The 6,000-nt window shown below is 47.8% G+C and overlaps 1 protein-coding gene across 1 annotated transcript in view; it reads right to left on the reverse strand.

Annotated features, from left to right (window-relative positions):
• Positions 1-4,199, reverse strand: part of GPRIN3 (GPRIN family member 3) — a 51,888-nt gene extending 47,689 nt beyond the window's left edge. Inside the window, exon 1 of the mRNA XM_045536833.1 lies at positions 3,852-4,199. The gene's annotated coding sequence lies outside the window, so the exon portion shown is untranslated. The remainder of the gene's footprint in view (positions 1-3,851) is intronic.
• Between the last annotated feature and the right edge of the window lie 1,801 nt (positions 4,200-6,000).

Here is a 6,000-nt window from a genome sequence, read left to right on the forward strand (position 1 = left end):
CTGAGCCCAGAAGTTTGAGTCTGGCCTGGGCAACATAGTGAGACCCCTGTCTCTTAAAAAAAAAAAACAACTGTTGAGTAATATTTCAGTTTCAACAGAAATTCTTTTGCAATTCTCTTCCTCCAATTTGATATTCATTTTCTTTTCTAAATGATTCTTAAATACACTTGCCTTTACCCACCTCAATCTTTTCTTTTTCCTTCTGTATCACCACACCTTCCTCACTGCTCATCCAGATCCATCCATCTTTTATAAACTAGCTCAAATTCCACCTCCTCCTTGAAACCTTTCCAGACTAATTCAGTTCCCAAAGATCTTACTTGCTGACTTTACTGTCATGCATGTGCTAAGTCATAAGTCTTGACTTCCGCAATCAGGCAATTCTGCTATGCAGAATATTGCATAAATGCTTATATATCACATCTCTCAGTCTACTCTTGGCATCTTGCAAACTGGAAGCATCTTTTCTTTTCTAAGCTTCTTAAAGCAGAAGCTTTTGGATTTTTGGAATATGATGCACAGTGAGATATACATTTTACATCCCAGTCCAGTGGGCACATACATATAAATATATATTTAATTAAGAAGTTCCATCAACAATACTTACTCATGCTTCTGTTTTCCTCTATTTTACTTTTCAAAACTAAAAATGCTGATAACACCCACTAAACTGACTTCACAGGGGATTAGTTTGAAAAGTACAGCACTTATTGATTACTTTTGGATTACTGTCAATATTTCTCTCATTTAAAAAATCATATAAAATATTCTGTGGACTTTGGGCTGTTCTTAGCCCGTGTTCCTGAGTTACTTGTTGGCTCATTCAGTTTCTCACACCATCAGACGTTTGCTTTTTGGAGTCATCTGGAAGTCAATTAAGTACTTAGAATATACACTATTTTCCATCCTTTTTCCCTGAGCGCTGTTGTTATAAAAATAAGTTTCTCTGCATTTTTATAACTCATTTCCATAAAACTCAAATCTCTAGTTCCTCATTCTCTCTTTTATTTTCATAATATGCGGAGTAGGGGGTGGACATTTCACGGATGAAGTAACTGAGGCTCAGAGAAGTACAACTTTCTGAAGGACTCTTTTCTGCTTTAAGCAGGCTATTGTAAATTACAGCAAATATGGTTTCTTCAAAGATATTTGAAGGATATGAACTTGGGTGATATGAACAACACATGAATGCATTCGGCAGATGCATAACTTATCCAGATCACATGGTTTACTGCCCAGATGAATTAGCTCTTCTGGACTTCAGTTTGTGGGTGAATCCGGCTGCCCTCTCCATTCCCCTTTCTAGCTTTATGTATTGACACTGTTTTCCGACCACCTAGAGCTACTTGTTTTCCTCAGGCTCTGCATATTTGGGTCCCCATGCCAGGAGTTCCCTTCCCTCTCCTCTTCCCCAGGATAGCTCCTCTCATCCTTCAAGTCCATGGGCAACTCCCCCTGTGCTTCCCACTTCCACACCTGGCCTCTGCAGCACCCGGCCACAGCACTTCACTAGCTGTTCCTGGCGGTCTCCATCTCGAGTTCTGCAGACTGAGACTGTGTCTTGCCCATTCTCCTAGTCCACAGCCTAGGATCATGTCCAATCCAGGATAAATATACGCGGAATGCATGAATGAACAAGTGAATGAATGAATGAATGAATGAGTGCAGAAAGGAAGAAGCAGCTGCCACTGAAGGAGCTCAAGTGTGAGCTGGGACTAGAACCATGTGTCCTCACTCTCTGAGCCCAGTATCTCATGATTTTGTGGTTCCGTGACAAATATTTCAGTACTTCCCTGTAGGCTGCAGCTTTTGTGAGTGAAAATTCAAGCAGCGAAGGGTAGCTGGATCTTAATATAGTCTCTTCAGCATAGTTGAGGCATAATTAAGAAAATGTTGCAGGAACAAATAATTAAGCGTATTAGGCAAGTCTTTGGAGGCAATTAAAACACTCAAATTTCAAAACAGCTTGCTGGAACCCTCCCTGCCCTCTGGTTGACACTGATCTGATTCATACAACTCTTCAGTCCCCCACTTCCCCTGTGAAGCTGATGCACTTGTGATTTTGTCCTAATCATTTTCATAAGAGTTAGGTTAGAGCTTAGGGGAAGCCTCACCACACCAGAACACACTGTACGTGGCTCTCCATGAGCTCCTCTGTTTCCAAAACAAATTCCAGTGATATAACATATAACTTGCAAAAGCAAATAACTACCTTTTTATTTCTGTTTATGAATCAACAACTTCTTCTCCCTACTAAACACACACAAAAACCTGAAAAACTAAACGCACAAAACAACTTGAAAAAAAATGTTCTTGGTGCTTCGATTTCAAAAGAACATTCTCTAACGCAAAGTCCTGTCTTTTGCAGATAGCAACCGAGAAGATTTTCCCCTTTGTGCTGTGACTCATATATCTTTATTCCCACAATTGTTACCCGGGGCAGGCCAGTGGTGAACACAATGGGAAAGAAAGAATAGTTTATAACTGGAAAATGAGCACATTCGAGAGAAGTACACTCAAAGCATTATCAAAGTCAAATATGCAACAGCACCAACAAGAGCAAACAAAAGCCCACGCAAGAGATGTGTAAATATTTCATGAAGCTAAGCCTTAATCAACTCTCTCTCTCTCCCAAATCTTGCTGAGGCTGTAAACACTTCAGTTTCTTCTAGTCCCACCATGACCCAGATTCCTTGCAAACCCCAAAGGAAAACACGGTCCCATAATGGACCTTTAACAAATGTGTTGTGAAAAATATTTAGATGGAACATACCCAAGTGCTGTTCTCACTGCAGGAAGAAGACACCTTAATAAAAGGTGGCTGCTACTCGAGTGGCCACTCCGAGCTCTATTTCGTCCCCCCGCTCCGAGCGCCTGCTGCGTCCACCTGCCCCCTGCCTTCTGGACATTCACAGCATCTTAACCTTGAACTGCCTGCACCCCAAGCCGTGATTTCTCTCCATGTCCCTCCGGAAGTCCCCTTAAATCCAACCTGGATTTGCTACCCTCCCACCACCCCAAATTCACTTCCCAGTGTCTGCTAAGTACCCCGCCTGTCCCCCTCTTTCCCTGTGCATTGTTGCGTCTGCAGTTTTGCCTGCCTCTCTCTTTTCCATCTGCCCGGAGAGCGTGAAGAGGGGCCGGTTGACAGTCTTCTCCAGACGTTTTCTAACATGCATCTCTAAAGAACCGTTTGTCCCCTCTAGTCTCTGGCCTGATTTAATGTGGTTCCAAAGTTCACCTCTATCACTGAACAGGTCTCCACAGTGATTTCCTTTTAGCAACCTCTACCCGCCCTTCCTCGTCGTCTTTCTGCCTACCGCAAGAAAAAGTCTATGTATGTAAGTGTATATATATGTGTGTGTGTGTGTGTGTGTGTGTGCGCACCAGCACACAGACAAATGCATGCATATTATATGTGACCATAGTGTTTTGATCTTAAAGGGAAGAAGCATAGGAAAATGAGACAAATGTCCGACACAGACACAGGCGGGCACACACCCACCTATTCGGATATCCGCAGAGTGTGCAGACCCTACTGAGTATACGATTGATTATAAAGCCCCGCACCCCTCCCCCCTCCGCCCCCAAACAGCAGGCGTCTTATTTCATTTACCGTCAAAGCCAGAGCCTAAAGGAGCAATGACCTTGCAGAGAATTGATCACCTGCGAGAAAGACGGCCCCACCTGGAGCGCGGGATGGGACGGCGACGAGAGCAACAGGCAAAGGATCCTCGGGCAAAACGTGGGACGGAATGTGTCCCCTGCCTCTACACAGCACGCTGCGACGCTCGGGTCCCCCCTGGCTGGGCGCTGAGCGGAGGTGGCGCGGGGTGGGGGGCGTCGCCTACCTGCTGTCGCCCGGCTCCCCGCGGCGCGGCGGGGCCGCTGCCTGCGCTGGGGCTGGGGCTTCCCGTCGCATGTCCCAGGCACGGGCTCTCGGGCGCTCGGTGCCACACGGATGGCCCCTGGCGACCCGCGAGCCGCGGTGGTTTTCAGCCCGGTCCCGGAGCGAGCTCGGTGCGTTCGGGGAGCCGAAATTACTATGCAAAGAGCGGAGGCGGCGCACGGCTGCCGGGCGGAGACCGAGGGGACTGTCCCCGCCGCCGGGCGCAGAGCCAGTCTGGACGACCGTGCCTCGCTCAGGCCCGGGGCGCGCCCGTCTGTCCGGCGCTGCCCAGCCGAGCTCAGAGCAGGCGGCGGCGGCTGCAGCGGCGGCGGCGACAGCAGGACGCCAAGCTCCGCCCCCTCCGCCCCCTCCCCGCCCCCCGGTCCCCGGGGAAAGTGCTGCGGGTAGGGGCCGGCAGGTTGCGCTTCCGCTGCAACGAGACCCGCGGCGGATGCAAAGTTCAGAAGCGATTCAGGAACCGGGCTGGGGGCCCAGAGCGATCCAGCGGGAATTCCGGTCCTTGCTCCCCTGCCACAGGTCACCAGACACACGGTTTCCGACGAAGCCACGTGCAGTGAGAACCTGAAAACAAGGCGATCACCCGAGGTTTCCTGCGTGTTGCGAAGTGTACGGTAGCCTGCGTGTTTGGAGATGGCATTGCTGCCAGTGCTCCTGTCCCCACCCCCTCCCACCCTCACGGGCACGGGTGGCTTCGGAAATCATCCCCGCTGAGCGGCTCCGGCGGTACTGAATGGATGTGTATGTGGTTAGCAGGCGTAGATGGTGCAAAATGATACAATAAAAAGCAATATTATTAGCTGAGTATCTGTTGGCAGCCTCTGTGCAAATGCCTTGGATGCAGCCTGTCTGATTATTACCACAACCCGAGATATTGTCCCCCACCTGCTGGATGAGGAAACAGGCTTAGGTGATCTGACAATTTGCTTAAGGTCACCCAGTAGTAACCTGCTCGGCTGGGATTCAAACCACTCCAAAATACATCCTCCCAACTAACATACAGTACGCACCTGGGGACCTTGTTAAAGCGCTGACTGATTCAGGAAGTCTGGGGTGGGGGTGGGGACCGGGAATCTGCATTTCTCGCAAGATCTCAGGTGATGCCCTAGCTGTTGGCCAAGAGGACACACTTGTCTAAGCAACTGGGTCAGGCGTTTTAAATAAGTCTCTTCTTTTAAGCCAGCTCTAGTTGATTGATAGCTACTTCCTGAAGGTGGGTTAAGGAGGATTCTAAAGCTGTGGTTTGGCTCTTGGGCAAAGAAGGTACAGTCAGCTAGCCATGTTCATTTTGGCTGATGGAGAGAAGGTTGTGACAAGGGAGCTGGGTGGCCTCCCCCACACGGGGACACTCCTAAAACAATATCTTAATTACAGCAGTGGTTACAGCATCATCTTTATGTGATCGGACTGCTAAGGACAGGTGCCTTTTTTCCAGGTCTCCCTCTCATTAAGAAAACTTTAAGCCAAAGTTTTACACCTAACATTTGTATAACGCGAAACACTTTACGAAGTGCCCACATGAATAACTTTATCTGTCTTGGTAACAACACAGTAAGGCAGATACAATTTCACTTTACAGGGAAGACAAAGGAGGTGTAATCTCAGGAATCTCTTCCTGAGATTACACAATTAATAGACATCTGGCAGGGGCTGGATTGTGACAGATCTCTAGTTCAGGGCTGTTTTTACTATATTACTGTATTAGTTTCCTATCGCTGCTATAGCAAATTGCCACCAACTTAATACGACACAAATGTATTAATATTATCTTACGGTTTTACAGACTTCTGAGTCTGAAAATGGGTCTTTTGGGGCTAAGATCAAAAGGCTAGCAGGGGCTGTGCATTTCTCCTGGAGGCTCTGAGGGGACAATCTGTTTCTTGCTTGTTTTTTCCAGCTGCTAGCGGCTGCCTGCATTCCTTGGCTTGTGGCCACATCACTCCAACCTCTACTTCTTTTGTCTCATCTCCATCTCTGACCTTCCTGCATCCCTCTTAGGAGGACCCTTCTGATGACATTGGGTCTACCTGACAATCCAGAATAATCTCCCCATCTCAGTATTCTTACCTTAATTGCATCTGCAAAGTCGCTTT

The sequence above is a fragment of the Lemur catta genome, chromosome 24 (genome assembly GCF_020740605.2).
Source record: "Lemur catta isolate mLemCat1 chromosome 24, mLemCat1.pri, whole genome shotgun sequence".
In the NCBI taxonomy this organism is placed as follows: Eukaryota; Metazoa; Chordata; class Mammalia; order Primates; family Lemuridae; genus Lemur; species Lemur catta.